The sequence below is a fragment of the Myotis myotis genome, unplaced genomic scaffold (assembly GCF_014108235.1).
Source record: "Myotis myotis isolate mMyoMyo1 unplaced genomic scaffold, mMyoMyo1.p scaffold_m19_p_12, whole genome shotgun sequence".
NCBI lineage: Eukaryota > Metazoa > Chordata > Mammalia > Chiroptera > Vespertilionidae > Myotis > Myotis myotis.
This window is the reverse complement of record NW_023416316.1, coordinates 39,187,231-39,206,481: the sequence shown is the minus strand read 5'-3', so window position 1 is coordinate 39,206,481 and position 19,251 is coordinate 39,187,231. Positions and strand designations below refer to the sequence as shown.

General features: G+C 35.0%; 1 pseudogene; it reads right to left on the bottom strand.

Annotated features, from left to right (window-relative positions):
• Window positions 1–10,981: 10,981 nt before the first annotated feature.
• Window positions 10,982–17,312, bottom strand: LOC118667731 (annotated as a pseudogene).
• Between the last annotated feature and the right edge of the window lie 1,939 nt (window positions 17,313–19,251).

Here is a 19,251-nt window from a genome sequence, read left to right as displayed (position 1 = left end):
ATACATCTTCTCAATCTAAGTTCTGTACTATCCACCTTCTTACCCTACTTATCCTATATAGGGGGGTCTGCAATACCCTGGTTGAGTCCTATCCGTCCCGAGTGTGGAGTTCTCAATGGGGGGTGGGGGGGGTTTACCTAGGGGAATCCTGTTCCAGGGGTTCCCAAAGGTGTGGACGGAGTCGGCGAAGACTATCCACCCTCTTCCTACGGTGGAGTCCTATCCGTCCCGAGTGCGGGGCGCTTACCTAGGGGTCCCTGTTCGGGCGCCAGATGCCGGGGTCCTGCCCCAGCAGGTCCAGGGGTTCCCAAAGGCGTAGATGGAGTCGGCGAAGAAGGAAGGACACAGAGACAGTGTTCAGTTGATCATCAGCCTAGCCAGGATCTCCAGCCAAGTTCTGGTCAGGATCTCCAGCGAAGTTCTGGTTAGGATCTCCAGCCAGGTTCTGTGTCCATGTTCTCTTGCTAGGTTCTATCCAGGTTCTGTAGCCAGGTTCTGTCTCTAGGTTTCTGTCTCTAGGTTCTGAGTCTAGGTTCTGTGGCCAGTTTCTGTCCAGGATCTTTTGCCATGTTCTCTTGCTAGGTTCTCTCGCTAGGTTCTGTCTCCAGTTTCTGTCCAGGATCTTTTGCCATGTTCTCTCCAGCGAAATTCTTCTGTCTCTAGGTTCTGTGTAGGTTCTGTATCTAGGTTCTGTGTCTAGGTTCTGTCTTCTAAGTTCTGTCTCCTGTTGTCTTGTTACATCTGTATTTATACCAGTTGATTCAATCCTATCAATCTCTATTCCAAAGGTTAGGGCGTTTCTTATCTCCATTCCAGGGAGTAAAGATTATGTAGCTTAAGCATGATTGTTCGTAGTTAAAGTGATTAATTACCCGCCTGGCACTTAGTTAAGGAGTTTCATCCCCTCCCTAACTTCAGGGAAAAATCCCTACCTGGGGAAACAAGCTTTCTCAGAGAGGTGACCTTGGTTAAAACACACAGCGCTAAGGGGAGCAAACATATTAAGAACAGTATGCTATATACACCAGGTCCCTTGAAACATATGCTGTGCAGATGTTTCTATCCTGCAGCGACTGTGTCAAGCAGCAAGGATGGACCGGCTCCCAGCAGAGTTGCACTTTATTCAAAGAATCATATTTCTAAAAGTCTATTCTAAGGCTTCAAATTTGAAGTCATCAGCCAAGTAAGCTATCATTTTATAAAACAGGTATAAAAACCCCTTCGACAAACAAAAGGCTCAATATAGTTATTGCTTATCAGACTCATTGGTTTCAAATAAGTGATATTCCAGGTAAATTGCATATTCACAAAAGCTCCTTTTCAGTGATACATATACTATAGTTTGTTTTTTTATTGTTCATAACTATAAGATAAAACCCTATTGACATCATTGCAGAGGTTTTTTCAAAGTATTGTTTACAGTACAGAACTTTATTTCCCTAAAAAATGTCACTAGAAATGGTGCTAGGCTTTTCATCCCCAATGTACATGCTGCTTATTTAAGCTGATTGCTTGGCACACTGGCTGCCCCTTAGGCCCACTCCCTTTGGCTTTCTCATGTGACAACAAGTATACTTTGGATATGAGATTTCATCACAAACAAAAACTCTTTATCTTAAAAATATCATTCATTTTAGCCCTGACTGGTTTGGCTCAGTGGATAGAGCATCAGCCTGCAGACTGAAGGGTCCCGGGTTCGATTCTGGTCAAGGGCATGTACCTTGGTTGCAGGCACATCCCTGGTGGTGGGTGTGCAAGAGGTAGCTGATCGATGTTTCTCTCTCATAGATGTTTCTAACTATCTCTCTCTTCCTCTCTGTAAAAAAAAAAACAATAAAATATATATATTAAAAAAATATATATCATTCATTTTAAAGATTTAAATGCCAGAACAGAAACATAAGTGAGTTGTTTCAGGCCATTGGGTTGAGTATGCTTAAACTACATTCTTTTTATAAATTATTATTATTTATTGAGAGAGAGAGAGAGAGAGAGAGAGAGAGAGAGAGAGAGAGAGAGAGAGAGGAGAGAGAGAGAGAGGAAGAGGGGAGGAGAGTGAGAAGGGGGGAAGAGAGAGAAACATTGATTTGCTGTTCCACTTACTTATGCATTCATTGGTGGCTTCCTGTATGTGCCCTGACCAGAAATCAAGCCTGCAGCCTTGGCATATGAGTTGACTCTCTAATCAACCTGGACAGGGCCTAGACTACTTTTATGTGTTTCTGAGGTCAGACTGAGAAATAACATTTCACTTTACAATTAGCCAAATAAATAAATAAATGAAATAAGACAAAGCTTCTAAAAACCAATTAATGAACAAGTATTAAGAACAAAAAGCATTACTTAGCAATGTGACATAAAAATATTCTAATAATTACAAACAATATTTGAGTGCTTACAATGTGCCAGGCATTATATTGTGTTTTCATCATTTGTCCATATTGTCTTTTTACAACACTATGAGGTAAGTACATTATTATACAATTACCATACAAATAAATTGTGGTTTGAAATATAAGTAGGGCTATGGTCTGAATGTTTGTGTCACCTCAAAATTCACATGTTGATATCCAAATGCCCAATGTGATAGTATTGAAGGTGGAGCCACTGGGAGATGATTAGGTCAAGAGGGTGGAGCCTTCATTGCTGGGATTAGTGCTCTTATAATACACACCCCGAGAGCTCCCTAGCCCTTTTCACCAGGTGAGGACATAGAAATATGGTACTGAACCAGGAAGAGAGGGCTCACCAAAGTGTGACCATACTAGTGCCTTGATCTTGGACATCCCAGCCTACAGAATTGTGAAAAATAAGTTTATGTTGTTTATAAACTACCCAGTCTGTAGTATTTTGTTATAGCAGCCTGAACAAACTAAGACAGGTAGCTCTCACAATAACTGTTACCTAGTAAGTTGCTGAAATGGAATTTGAGCTGGTCCTTAGGATTGAGAGTTTATTTGATTAACCACCAGGTTGTCCTCATAGAAAAGCATAAAGTATCTTTTATTGTACTAGAATGTATGTGTGTGTGTGTTTAATGAGTGATTTACTACTATTATTTTAAACACTATTTTGTCCATGAGAACACTGATGCATGAAAGATTAAGTAATTTGTTTAATCTAATCTACACAGCTCTGTAAAAAGAAAAAGAGAAAAACACTGAAAGTTATGTTCCCTACAAGCTTGAGTACTTCTCATTGAAAATCTACTAAATATTTAAAATGTATTATATGGCAAGAGCTGTGTTGAGGAAATCCTTTAAAATCTTTAAATCAGAGAGATTTTCTCATTGTTAGATGAGCCAAACACAATCATTATCTTTTTGGAGTTTAGAATTGTCAAATTTTCATAGTTCTATAATTTTACCCTAACAATTATTTCAGTTACCTAAATATAAGTGCTTACTTGATCAAGTGTTTTTAAAAAAATAAAAAATATATTTTATTTCATAAAATAAATGTCAGTTGTCAATGAAGTATAATAAGTAATGTATTCTTTAAATAAAACAAAAAATCCCTAAAAGTAAATTGCAATGTTGGATCAAATGAAGTATGTACTTCATTTTTAGGATGCCATGTTCCCTGTTCCCTTGAATAAAGATAACACAAAGAATGTTGGTAGAATATAATATAGAATTTGTAACAAAAATCAACTTATGAATTTAAGAATCAAAAGTGCTTTATTAAGGCAACTGCTTATGATGCATATAGGATTGATGACATTGACAATTCTAATTATAAAAACAAATTTGATTCTTGACCTGCTATCAAATCAACTCAAGACCAAGAAGTAATAAGTAAAAATTAATATCATTTATATAGATATTAAATGGTTCATTATCAGTTATTATTTATTCATTCTTAATTGCTATAATACCATATATAGATAATGGAATACTTTTTTAAATGATGTTTGCTTGGTTGTTGACCTGAGCAAGACTCTCAGACCTCCAAATACAGTGTTAATTAAAGCCAATTTTCCATTATGCTCAGAAAAGAAATAGAATGGGAAAGAAGATAACTTCTAAGTAATAAATTATTAAGTATGGAATGTGGCTTCAGAGAAATAAAAGTTTGAAGGTACTCCAGGATGTTCACCCAGGTCAGTATTTCTAGACCTTCTATTTTGCACCCAGAGGAAAATATAAGAGTTTTATTAGGCTCTGGTTGAACAGTAGGCTTATTTTACTTCCTTTTGTCCAGAGGATTTCTGGGGTTCTGATTATTCTAGGTCATAGGATGGTGTTGTAGCAACTTTGTTGATGAAACAGATCAAGATAACTTCCCATCAAGTACTTTATTGATGTCACAAGGGAAAAAAGTGAGTGAATTGCATACCATAACCTACTTTTACAATGCAAATGTCACAAGTTAGAGCACAGGGGATATGACTAATTGCTTATGGCACGGGAAAAGTTATTGCAAGAGATTTAGAAGACAGTAAAATAGATTATTACTATATATTTGCTCAATAGTAATCACATGTTAAACTCTATTTTTTTAAAAAAACTTAAATTTGTCAGAACATATTTATTAAAAAAAATGGCATTTTTTTCTGAAAGGATTTTTTTTTTTTACAGTAATGTAGGGTAAAATCACTTTATGTCCTTCATAAATCACTTTATGTCCCTTTAACCCGCCTCTCTTTTGAAAATTCTTCTTTTTCCTCTTCTCCTTTCCACTTCTTTAATTTACAGTATTGCTGTGTGTGCATTCCTCAAGAAATGTGAAATGGAGCAAGAGGCTGTAACAGGGGAGGGAGGAAGTCTAACAGCTAAACAGGTGCACACAGAAAATAAATAAAAAATGAGAAATCAGACCCCCTGGGTTCTATAAAAGGAGCATTTGCTGAATAACTAATTTGGTAGCCCTTGTGCCCTATGAATTATTGTTCTGATTTACCCACTTACACTGTCTAACAAACTCAAATTGCTTAACACTCTAATTATTCTGTATGCAACATGAGAAGAGTGTAACCTCTAACTCACCAGTTATTAAAGGTATGAAGTGATTCTGTTTTTTCACTATTTTTGTTTATTTTGTTTCAGTTTCCTGCTATGTTGAAGGGCATATTAATGCTTAAATTTTGTTGCATTATGTTGTATTTTTAAATTTTGCCACACGATTCAATGTAATTGTTTAAATATTAAAATGGTTATTTTGAAATAATAATAATCTACACACTATCCTCTATTTCATTCATTTACTAAAGATTTATTGAACATCTACTATTTATATCCCTACCTGCTATGTGCCAGTTTATATTGAAACTATAGCCATTTGAAAATTTTTACAATATTTCAGATCAGTCATTCTACATAATATATTCTTCAAGTAGTATCTTCCAATCTATTCCACCATTTTACTATTCACTTTCTAAGCATGAGCCATGAATAGCTAAAGCCAGTTAAATTTACAATAAAGATTTTTTTTTAAAAAAAGGAATTATCTGTATAGACACTTCTCCATAGAGGACGTACAGATGGCCAATAGACATATGAAAGGATGCTCAATGTCACTAATCATCGTCACTAATCATCAGAGAAATGCAAATCAAAACCACAATGAGATATCACCTCACCCGTGTCAGAAAGGCTATCATAACTAAATCAACAAACAAGTGTTGAAAAGGATGTAGAAAAAAGGGAACCCTCATGCCTTGTTGATAGGAATGCAGTTTGGTGCAGTCACTGTGGAAAGTAGCATGGAGTTACCTCAAAAATTAAAAATGGAACTGCCTCATGACCTAGTGATTCCATTTCTGGGATGTGTCAGAAGAAACCCAAAACATGAATTGGAAAGAATATATGCACCTCTAAGTTCACTGCAGCGTTATTTATAATAGCCATGATTCTATTTTCTTAATCTCTCTCAAAATTATCTAATTCTAACTCTAACACTATCACCTTAAACCATGTTTCCATCATTTTTCACATGGTCTATTGAGGAATTGTTTTAGTTTTCTACGCTATGTAAAAAATTACCACACATTTAGCACCTTGTAGCCATATGTGTTTATTGTAGGTTCTCTGTTCAGTGAGACATGGATTTCAGGGTCCTATTCTAACCTTATTCAGGTTGCTGGCAGATTTCAGTTCCTTGTGATTACAGGAAGGGGGACTCTCCTGTCTCCCTCGCTGTTGGTCAGGGAATGCTCACAGTCCCTAGAGCTGACCCTCAGGTCCTTGGTATGTGGTTATCTCCATAGGCAGTTACAATATGGATGTTTGTTTCTTCAAAGCCAGCAGGATAATGTGTTCTGCTTTAAATTTCTTCTCTTGGGAAAATACTGACCTCTTTTTAAAGGGCTTTTTAGAAGGACTCTCATTAGGTCAGGCCTGGGATAATCTCTCCTATATTGATTTCAAAATTAACAGATTAGAGACCTTAGTTATATCTGTAAAATACCTTCACGTTTGCCATACAACATAACCTAATCATGGGGGTAAATCCTATCATAGTCATAAATTTTACCCTTATTCAAGGTGAGGGGATTACAGGGGGTGTATATGTAAGAGAGTGAGGACTTTGGGGGCCATCTTATAATTTTACATTCCAAAATTGTTAATTAGTACCTAAATGCATTCTGACCGATTCCATTCTTCAATGCTGAAAGAATCATCTCAAACATAACTTTTATCATTTTGTTCCCTAAATTAAACTATTTCTCCTTCCCATTGCTGTTGATATTAAAAAAATAAATACATTTTTACAGGAACTATAATAACTAGCAGGGTCTTTGGCCTACCTCATCTCTCCGGCTATGTCTTCTTCCAGGTTCTTTTACCCCCTGCATTTCAATCAAACTGATTTTCTCTTGGTTCTTTTATTTATCATGTTCCTTCTCCCCAAAGGGCATTTTGCATTCCCTGATGTCTTTACCTGGACCTTTCTTCTGTCCCTTTTCATCTAGCTATTCTGACTCATTCTCCAGATCTCACATAAACTATTACTTCCTTTTATAGGTACTCTTTGTACTATGTACCTTTTCGATAGCACTTTTCAAAGCTGAAATTTTCCTGTGTTGTGAAGGGCATACTGTTTCCTCTACTAACTTTCCTCGGGCAGGAACCAATGTTCTTACAGCCTTGTGTACCCCTGTGTTTGGGACAGTAGCTTGCACAAATTCACTAAATATATGTTAACTAATTAAATAATCAAAAGTTTCTTGCATGTCATATTTTATATTTGGTTTTGAAAAGAAATATATTTTCTATTTATACATGTTTATATATAATTAATATTTTAAAGCATAATTAATGGTTACCACTTAATAGAGTATATATGTGAGTACTGTAAAAGTGGTTGTGTTTGTCAATATTCATGGTTCAGATTTTGAGCAATTTAGAACAAACTGTTTAATATTTAGGTCATGAAGGGTAAATCATTCAAAGGCATATGAAAATATTTGTAGAGAAGATGTTTTAATTATAGGTTTATATTTTATTTATCTTTTAAAAATATATTTTTATTTATTCAGAGAGGGAGAGTGAGATAGAAACATCAATGATGAGAGAGAATCATCAATCAGCTGCCTCCCGCACTTCCCACACTGGGGATAGAGCCCATAAGCTGGCATGTGCCCTGACCAGGAATCAAACTGTGACCTCCTAGTTCAGGGGTGGGCAAACTTTTTGACTCGAGGGCCACATGGGTTCTTAAACTGGACCGGAGGGCCGGAACAAAAGCATGGATGGAGTGTTTGTGTGAACTAATACATGTTAACACTGCTGCTGGTGAAGGAGCGGAGGGGAGAGCAAGAGAACCCTCCGCTCTTTCCGCTCCGCAGGCCGGATAGAACAGCTGAACGGGCCGGATCCGGCCCGCGGGCCGTAGTTTGCCCACGGCTGTCCTAGTTCATAAGTTGATACTCAAGTATACCAGTTGAATTAATTGTAGGTTTTTTAAAAAGAACTATACTCTGATGTGCTGTGAAGATTTGAGAGGCATCTTAGTATTAAAGCTGGAGATGTAATAAATCTAGTTGAAAAGATAACAAAAATAAAGCTCCAGAAACTGACATAGACTAATTCAAACCTTTTTTACTTTTAAAAAATAATTAACTACGTTGATTTCACTTTTAATCTGATTAACTCTTCCTTATGAAACTGCATATACAATATCTCAAGCTACAATTTGAATATTTATTTGAATAGGAGAAGAAATGTGTAAGGGAAAGAAATCCTGGCAAATCTAATGCCTACCAAACAGATGTTTTTATTAAATATGAATGATTGCTTAATTCACCATATTTTGCAGTTTAAATTTTGTTAATTCTACTTTTTCAGGTTTCATGTCCTAAGAAGCAAATTCAGGACCCATCTCTGTACCGAAGTATTCTGAAATATATGACCCGGACTACTTTCTGCTTTCAAGGGTATCAAACTGGGGGAGGAAGCACTCTCAATAGCCAATAATATTATTTCTATTTTAAAAATATTTTAGCAATTATAAGCTATTTTCTTATGTTAGTGGATGTGGTGGATGATATGATTTCTTGGGGAATAAATAATACTTTTGAAGCAAAGAACTACTTTCCAAACAAGATTGTTCTTAGGACACATTGTGTGAAAAATTAAAATCCTATTATTGTATTATACATTTAGAATTGTTATATCTTCTAGATGAATTGATCATTTATCATTATGCAATGTTTTTCTTTACCCTGCTAATATTATTTGTTTTGATGTCAACATTCTGTAATATTAATATACCCACTCCAACTTTTTTTGATTAGAATTTAAATGATAGAGCTTCTTTGTATTCTTTTATCCTTACCCATGTTTTATATTTAAAGTAGATTTATTATAGACATACATAAGTGAATCTTACAGTTTTATCATATCTATCAATCTTTGCCTTTTAATTGGGGTATTTAGGTCATGTATACTTAATGCAATTATTGATATGGTTTGATTTAAAAACTGTCATTTTGCTAGTAGTATTTTGCTTGTCTGATTTTTTCTGTTCCCTTTTTCTTCATCTTTTACTTTTGGGTTCTTGAGCATTTTTAAATGATTACATGATTGACTTACTTGTTATTACTACCGCTTTTTAATTTTTCAGTGGTTGCTTAAAGGTTATAACATACATCTTTAACTTATCAAGGTCAATCTTCAAATAATATTCTCCACTTTTCACATGTAGTATAAGAATATTATAATAGTACACTTTAATTTCTTCCCTCTTATCCTTTGCTATTATTTCTAAATATGTTATAAAACAAGGAATACATTTATATTCTTGCTTTGCTTTAGAAAAATTAATAATCTTTTATATAAATTAAAAACAATGAACAAAGTCAAAGTAATTCTTATTTCACAAATCCTGATAATTTCACTTCTTGTTTATATCAAATTTCCAGCTGGTTTCATACTCCTGCCTGCAGAACTTTTCTGATATTTCTTGTCATGCTAGTCTGCTAGCAACGAATTTTCTCAGGTTTTGTTTGTCTGTAAAAGTCTTTATGTAACCTTCATTTTTATTTTACACAAAGAAGTCCAAAAGTAGCATGGATACAGGGATGATTAAACCAGTAATTCAATAGCATCATCCAGCATCCAGTTTCTTTCTATCCTTAGGCTCTTCTGTCCTGGAAATATTGGTTCTTATCTTGCACTTTCATAATCATAGCATAACTGGATCAGTCCAAAGAATCTCATGCTTATCAATCTGAACATCTGAAAGAGAATGTCCTTTGTTCCTTTCCTAGAACACCAAGAGAAGATTTTTTTCCCCATTAACACTTTGGTTTAGATTAACGTGCAAGGCTACCATGATAAAAGTGCAGTTGTGAAAGTGTTGAAATGAGCTGTTTAGTAGTCAACCATCAGAATCAGCCAAGAGCTATCCTCATTTTTAATATTTCAACATGATAATAACTAGGTTTTATACAATTTTTTGGTTTATTTTTCATCTCGTAGAATGAGATTTCTAAAAGGAAATTGATTGTAAGACATTTTTTTTCTTCAGTCACATAAGAAAGGAAATTGTATAGATCAATGATGTATTAAGGTCCTCCCACATTTTGAGGATTTTTAGGGGGTTTTGATGGCATGTTTTCTCTCAGAAAGCCACAGGCAAACAACTATAAAACATCACCTCCAAGTATATCCTTTGATTTTACAATCAAAACCTTTCATATCAAAAACATACTTGCAAAAAATGGAAATGGATGCAATTTCAATACCTTGAAGGAGAGTCAACCTAAGATAAAATGAGAAGTTAATGCAAAGACATATGTAAAACTAAGGTCTTTTTTGAAAAATTCTAATGTATTGATGTTTAGAAGTCTATTACCAAATTAGTATTGTGTCGCCTTGGCCCAGTGGCTCAGTTGGTTGCAGTATCACCCATACATCAAAAAGGTTTCAGATTAGATTCCTGGTCATACAAGAGGCAACAGATAGAATGTTTTCTCTCACATTTCTTCCTCTCTCCCTCTCTCCCTCTTCCCCTTCCTCTCTTTCTAAATCAATAAACATATCCTTGGGCGAGGATAATAAAATTAGCATTTTGCTGACTTTTGTATAAGTTTTGAAATTAACCAATATATGCCTTATTCCTCTGAGATTATAATATCTGAAATTTCGTCTCAGAAATAAATGTGAAAGTGCTTAATAGCATCTTTAAATATCACAGATTCATAAACAATTGTATGGGGTAAAAAAAACAATAACATTCTTCTGATGTGTTTTTTAGTTTGTTAGTGTACTTATCAAATATCTGCACAGCCTCAGTTAAACACTTTGTCAGAAAAGGAGTTTACAGTCTCCCAAAGAAGACCAGTTCAAATAATAAGTTTCTTTTTTGGGGGGTGGGGGGTGTACCATATTACTTTATTTGAAGGAATGATACAAATGAAAGAACATAAGTGGATGATTTGGTACAAGTTACAGAAAAATAAAGGGAACTCCAACATGCATACTGGTTTGGTGACCAGAGAAGTCACCTCCATTGCTACGGGAAGCCAACCTGAGGCTTAGCTCTCTTCATTGTCTCCCAGGGTGTGCCTGTCAAAGAGATGCTTGGCCATGACAATTTCAGGGGTCCCTGAAGTTGATTGTCTGGTTATCCAATTCTTTAATGTATTTCACTGGCTTATTCAGGTAGTGAGTCTCAATGAAGTCACACAAATGAGGGTCACTTTTGCCAGTGGCCAGTTTGTGCAATTTCAGTAGTGACTGATTCACACTTTTTTCCAAGAGTAATGTATACTCCATTGCATTTAGCCCATTTTCCAAGTTGTCACCTTTTGGTTTGTTAATATCCTAAAGGAAGATTTGGCCACATCATTGGTTCTGCAGCTTCATCAGTTTCTCAGCACATTCTCTCTCCTTATGAGATTGGTGAAGAAAATATTTGGCAAAGTTCTTCAAAGCCACATCATCCTGGTCAAAGTGGTAAGACACTGACAGGTAGATTAGGAAGCATAGAGCTCCAGGTGGGTCTGGCGGTTGATGGTGACCTCTGAGAGCCTAGTGCAGTGATGGCGAACCTATGACACGCGTGTCAGAGGTGACACGCGAACTCGTTTTTTTGGTTGATTTTTCTTTGTTCAATGGCATTTAAATATATAAAATAAATATCAAAAATATAAATCTTTGTTTTACTATGGTTGCAAATATAAAAAAATTTCTATATGTGACACAGCACCAGAGTTAAGTTAGGGTTTTTCAAAATGCTGACACGCCGAGCTCCAAAGGCTCGCCATCACTGAATCATGTTTCTATGGTAAGCCATGTTTGCTCTTCATACTTTCAAGCCATGTGCCGCCCTTTTGCCCTTTGCTGTGGTGTGCTGGAGCTGGTACTGATGTGCTTGGGAAAGCCATATAAATACTAAAACGATCATAAAAGTAGTAGTTACTGTATACGCTGCATATGTATATCTATTTATGTATACATTTAAGGTTTCAGATTAGATTTCTGGTCATATGAGAGGTAACAGATAGATTTATACCATAATCACAAATGATATTTCTACAAAATTGTTAGCATAGGTACACCCTTGACTTTGGGGAATGTAAGGACACATACAATGTCTAATAGCTAGTGCTTTAATAAAAATTATTTGAATTAGTCTTGTGTAGTGAAGTATGACTCATTCTTTAAGACTTCAAAGTTAATGTAGTAAAGAAAACAACAATTCTATTCCCAATAAATTTTCTACTCAATGTTTTATGACTTTGTACATTGAAAATTTATTGTTGGTATGAAAATATGTGATTTCTATGTCATTTATTCTTTGTTTTTAATTCCTATCTGCTTAGATAAATATAAACACTCTATAAATAAAAATTGTCTTCTGAAATTAATTTTTTCTTTGTTAAAATCTAGCATAGAATCCTAACTTCTACCTTAGGCTGAAAATGCCCAGGATTTTTATTTTAATTCACCAAATATCTACAGAAACAGATGTCAAGATAAATTACAAAATGTTAGTCAAGATTTGGGATAATTCAAAAGCATATGTGACTACAAATGTAAAATATTCATACATACTTTTATATATAGACCTAACAAAATATAAATGCTTATAATTAAGAATAAGTCAAATAGCCAAAATACTTAATCAGATTGTGATGTAAGTACAGTAAAAATTTAGAACAGCTACAATACTGTAATTTGTTCATTTATTACTTGTTTGTAATGTGACTATTAAAAGTGCTGTATTTTCTTTTAAAGTAACTTAGTCTCCACATTTGGGCAAAGAAATGTTGAATATATATGTACACCAAAAGACTCTTTATCTGACCTAATAATCTCCAAAACCAACACAGGTGAATAAAACTTATGGCCCAATTGTAGGTGTTTTTCACATATTTTAGGAGAATGGAGAGTACAGAAGTAGTCCTGCAGAGACAAATATTTGCTATATATTAATACATACCCTCCCAGTGGCTGGGAGGAAAGTTTTAATTCCCACCACATAATGGTCCATTTGCCTCGAGTGTTTCAGAATGGTTCAATAATCACTAGCCATGTGTGTAGTTTGTTGAATTATTTAAGCTTATTTCCAGGGGGAAAAAAAGACAGGGAGGAAGGCAACTGATTCAATGCAAATGAAAAGCTTTTGAAGCTCCCTATGGTGAAGATGTGATTACAGTCAGACAGTTAATAACGTAGACTTAGAAAAATCTGAAGGTTTTAAAACTGTCTGGCCAGTCAGTAAATGAGGTTTTTCCACACTATCGACCAACTGCCATGCGTCGTAATGGTTTCAGATCTGTTTGGAGTTAGAGTGGACCCACAAATGAAGCAAGAATACCACCCCCTGTACTTTCGATGATTAGGAAAAGTAGTTTGTAAACCTTAACTGTTTTCCTTTGGATTTGGGATTGAGTCTTCAGCGCAAACGGTTTAAGAGCCATGCACAATGAGTGCTGCTCTCTGAAAACCCAGAGATAGAACGTCAACTGGTGATGTGCAAAGAACCTGTATGATGGCATGAGGTCTCTCTTAAAATGACCACAACCCCTCCACCCACGGACATTCACTGCATGTTGTATAGCTGCCAGAGAATTTCTGGGCAGCAATATTTGTTCTGGTTATTAGATCAGATTGAAATAGAAATTTGGAACCTAAGATTTTATTTTAGCTGCTACTCAAAACCCAATAGACATCAGGGTAAAAAATACATTTTTACTTTGTAAAATGTTTATTTACTATTCATAGGGTACAAACTTTTCTTTGTCAACAAATCTCTGCATAGATGATAGATACTTTAGTGAATTTCATAAGATATTTTGATACCTAGACAAGTGTTAAATGTTTGAATTCAGGAAATCTTTGTTTCATCTTTTGTTTATATGGGTGTTTTTTTGTTCATCGGGGGTAATTATTTAATTTTTTTAAAATGTATTTTTATTGTTGAAAGCATTACAGATGTCCCCCCATTGACTCCAGGTCTTCACTGCGCACTATTGTCTGTGTCCAGGGGTTATGCATAGATGCATACGAGTTTTTTGGTTAATCTCTCTCCCACCCCCAAACTCAGGGAGTATCTGAGTTATTGATATGGTGGTTATAAAGAAGTTTGAATTTTCTTTGAAGAAATTAAAGTAATGTCAGGTATTACACTGAGTTGAGCAATGATGACTATAAAATTTTCTCTGAGCTCTGTGTATGAAATTTTCTCCCTAGTCTCAATATTCAGTTTAAATGACCAGCTTTCCTAAAACTTTATGTCATTTACTTTATTGTCATTTGCAAGGATTATAAAAGAAACCATATTTTTAATATTTTACCTTATAAGAGATTTTGATGTTCTACTGCAATGATTTCCTTATGAGAATTGTAGTTATTAAAATTAAGAGGTTTGTCCTCAGGGCCAAAGACAGCCAGTTAAATGTATTTGTAGGAACCCTATTTTTGGTGTGTATCTGTGTTTCTTTAATTAAAGAAAAAAAGGAATATTAACATTTCCAATCATCTAAGGGAAACCTTGAACTTCTGGAGATAAGCACTGAACTTGCTTCTCCGTTAGTGAAGGTGTAAAATTTTGGTAGTTTTATATTCATCCTCAGAAAAATTTTATTATTCAGTTCTCCTTTAAACATGTAAAATCCCATAAATCATGCAAAAATAATCCTTAAAGTAGAAGATGATCAGTTATATAGTAAATGCAGTATCTTTAAATATTCTATCTCATGCTCCTTAACCACATTAATTAATAGTATGATACTTATCTTGGAAAAAGGCCCACCCTTTAAAAATGTTTTGTGAAAGCTCTATTATTGATGGAGTTTACTTCTTAAATTTAATCAGCAGCTTGCTCCATGCTGCACTAGAAGCATGAAATCTACCAGTTACTCATTATGTATAAAGATTATTTTCAAATTAGAAATGAAAACAGTTATTTTTCTTTTAATATGGTTTTTGCTTTTCCCCTTAAAAATAAAGACTTGGAAAGAAAAAACTAGGAAATACTAATGTCTTGTCATTGGGAACTATTTGAAGCTTAACTGATTTTGCATTAAAAACACAATTAACTTTCTAATTTTTTTTCTTGAGAAACCACACAAGAGGACATTTCTGTGCTGCTATTTGAGTAAATTTCCACATAGTAATATTATTTATACCAAAGAGATAAAGCATTCTCTTATTGAACATCACAGTTGAAAATAATATTTTATCTTCACAATATTTGGTGAATTCTCCTCCTTATTGTAACATTTGGTTTCAATCTATCAAATTTTTTTAAATCAGGATTCAGAATGTTTAATTGGCGTTAAGAGCTCAAATTGTTCAATTTGATATAACTACTATTTTCTTTTGAAACTGCCACATAAACAACCTTTCCTTTTCTAAGATTATCAATATTTGATTTATATCTACACAGTAAAATTTTAAAAATGGATCATTTATAAAATTATATATTCATTCACACTCTGCTCCAAAGTAATATAATATTATAAAGAGAACAGGCAATAGCATCCACATCACGATTGGAAAATTGACGCTCTTTCTATACAAATCAGAGGTCTACATTAATGACAGTCACTGGATAAAAATATTTCTTTACATGACTGTAATGACCAACATTAGAATCTGTAAAAAACGTCAAGGATTTAGCTTTGGAAAATTCTGAATGTGAGCTTTTAACTCAAAATCGTATTGCTGTCATTAGTAGAGTATCTGTTTCTATATTATATATGCTTAAATAAATTAGATAAATGTGATTATTCCTCAGGAAAACAAAAATGTAGAGCATACGAACAGCAGAGTTTAGCATCATTATATTAACTGTTTCCTGACAACATGAAAATAAGCAAATTGGCTACGTTTAAAAGGAAACTGAAACCAGACAACCAATGGGTCAGGCTGCCTGTAACAAAACCACTATTTTCCAAGTTTTTTCTGGCTACATATGGATATAGCAAAATTAAAAAGTGCTTAAAAATTAATATGACCTAAAAGTAATTGAACTTAGTATGTGGACTAAATAATAAAGAGTGTTTTCTTTTCCACATGAGATTTTGGTGCAGACATATGTGTTTCTCAAAGTTAATATGTGTCCTTTTGTGAAATATTAGTTGAAAAATTTGCCTAAATAATATGAGCTACTATATTTTATAGATACTATAAGAAGAAAACTTCAGCAATAATTGGATAAGGCAGCCCTAACCGGTTTGGCTCAGTGGATAGAGCATCAGCCTGCAGACTCAAGGGTCCCAGGTTTGATTCCAGTAAAGGGCATGTACGTTGGTTGTGGGCACATCCCCAGAGGGAGTGTGCAGGAGGCAGCTGATGTTTCTTTCTCATCGATGTTTCTAACTCTCTATCCCTCTCCCTTCCTCTCTGTAAAAAATCAATAAAATACATATTTTAAATTTATAAAAAAGAATGGGATAAAGCAAATATAAGTAGTAGTTCCCCCTTCCCCAAATAAAAGAAAATATCAGAAACTTCAATATAATTCATGCAAATTATGTATTGAAAGGAAAATTATAGAATATCATTATTTTGTATTTACTATGTGAACAGAAACTTACTATTTAAATTAGTTTAATATATTTCCAATTAAGTCACTTAATATGTAAGTAGACTTCAATCTAAAACATCACATGACCATTTTTTGCCTCAATGTATTCCCAGTAAAAGAAATGAGTAGAAACAATTTGATTGCAAAATTCCTGTAATTTTACTATGTATAATAGCTTTGCATTACTACTTTCACTAGATTTTGAAGTTGCCGTTCCCCACTAGGACAACTAATTTTGGTTAGAAGATGGATTGCTGGCAAATATCGGCTTCAGCACATCCAGAAACTGCATGTGGTTAAAAAAACAAAACAAAAACTAAGTCTCCTTCACTGGTATTGGTGTGAGAACTGAAGTGGGGAGGCGGGGAGAGGTTTTTAATTGATTCTCAGAATCCAGAGAGTTGAAAAGGTCAGTATGCAAAGTAATCAAAAAAGTGCACACCAAATTCTAAACTAGGGAAGGAAACAAACCTGGGTAAGGTGAGTGCACGTTTTTTGTTTGCTGGTTTTTCACAGGATGATAGAAAAGTTTCTATACTTAAGACTCTAAAGCACTTCAGACATATACCTGCTTAGAATAGTAAAATGTATTATTTGCCTTATTCAGGTGGGAGAGTCCCTATGAATAACAGGTGTGACTTAACTTGTACTGCATTAAAAGACTAGGTTGTTCATTCATAAAGAAAGGAAGGAGCCAGAATGATAAATCAACAGGGACTCGAAGGGAGTTTTGTATTAGGCAGTAATTAAATAATAGTTCATGTTGCTTTCTTTCACTGGGAATCACATCCTTTTCACCTCTTCTCAGCTAAAGCAGACACATCCATTACGAGAGTCGCTACAACACTTGTCAGATGCAATCAGCTCCAAGCCGCTGAAGGCCAACTGACGTGTACTCTCTTAAAGTGGGGTTTCTTCCCCACCCCCAAGCCCACTGTCCTTTCACGTGCATGCAACAGTCAGAAGGGATCACATCACCTAATGAAGAAAAACAGAAGCATATGGTAGGAAGGGGTCTCAGCAGGAGGTGACTCAAATACCAAGGCTTATACATAAACAAAATATATGCAAAACTGTGTGTTCATAGAAGCTGTCAGCTACAGATTCAGGAAATAATAAAAAGGCAGGCAGGCAGGCGTTTACTGTGACCACGGTTACCTAGGAGTCTGTATTTTATAAGTTTAATTTTTTATTATTCGATAAAGTGGTGCACCAGAGCAGGCTAGTCCCCGATGGTTAATTATGCATAAGCAGTTGCAAAGTTCGATTTTGCGGTATAATACTGAGCCACGTATTCCTCGCAGTGTATTTTACTCACACCTACTGCAGACTTCCGCATAGCTGAACTGCAAACTGTAAGTGATTTCATCGCCCTCCTTTTAGCACCCCATCACTGTGCAAGGGTGAATGCTGAACAAAGTTTGTGAATTCACCGCACCTCTGTAACTGCAATGTAAGTGCCCATCTTTCCAGAGGTGTATTAATTAACATTTTAGATGTGCACTGGGAATATTCGCCCTTATTGTTTCTTTCAAATTCACTTCTGTGCGAAGTTAATGGTGTTAATCAAAATCCCTTCTCCCGGTAATGGCTCTGATCTCGGGACTGCAGCTGCCCTGCTGCACCGAATCTTTATCATTTGCCAATGAAAATGCACATTGTCCCCCCTTTTGACAACCCTAGTGCTATCACTTTGTATAATCAGCTTGACTGGAACCTTCAAACTTGTGTGTCCCTTTGCTGTGAACATTTCAATATTCTGTGATGATCTGGTTAGAACCAGGGGATTTGGAAGGACAGCATTCAAAAACAGATTTCTAAAATATGACCCCAAGCATTTTGGTTCCAATGTTGACAAGAGATAAAACAAGTTATTGTTCTAAACAGCAAAGGTGACATGGGCTCTCCTATGGACAGTTACAGTAAGGAAAAAAAATACTAGTATATTATCTTCAAGTTGCATTTTAAATTTGAGTATGAATAATCAACCTTATTCAACTTGAATATTTTGTATTTTATATGAGGGGTAATCATGTCTCTTAAAAATTACATTTTTAAATACATTTTGTTACCATTTACCATGTGTTCTCAATGTCAACTAAGGGAGAAAATAGAAATTAATTTATTTAATTAATTAATTTTGAGGATAATATTAAAACAGGTCATATGCTTTTATTTCTTAAAAAAGGATTTTTTGCCGCCTGGTGTGGCTCAGTGGTTGAGCATCAACCCATGAAACAGGAGGTCAGTTTGATTACAGGTGAGGACACATGTCTGGATTGCAGGCTCAGTCCCCAGTAGGGGGCGTGCAAGAGGCAGTCGATCCATGATTCTCATCATTGATGTTTCTATCTCTCTGCCTCTCCCTTCCTCTCTGAAATCAATAAAAAATTTTTTAAAGAATTCTTTGCCTAAAAAGATGCCTAGAATTATGAGTTGCCTTTACAATTTAGTGTCTGTCACAACCGTGGGCAAACTACGGCCCACGGGCCGGATCCGGCCCGTTTGAAATGAATAAAACTAAAAAAAAAAAAAAAAAAAGACCGTACCCTTTTATGTAATGGTGTTTACTCTGAATTTGTATTAGTTCACACAAACACTCCATCCATTTTGTTCCGGCCCTCCGGTCCAGTTTAAGAACCCATTGTGGCCCTTGAGTCAAAAAGTTTGCCCACCCGAGTCTAAAACTACGAATGCGATTGGTTATGTGACAAAATTGGTGGAATAAAGTTTAGCTTCCCCAATGCTCCAAATGTTTCCTATCTA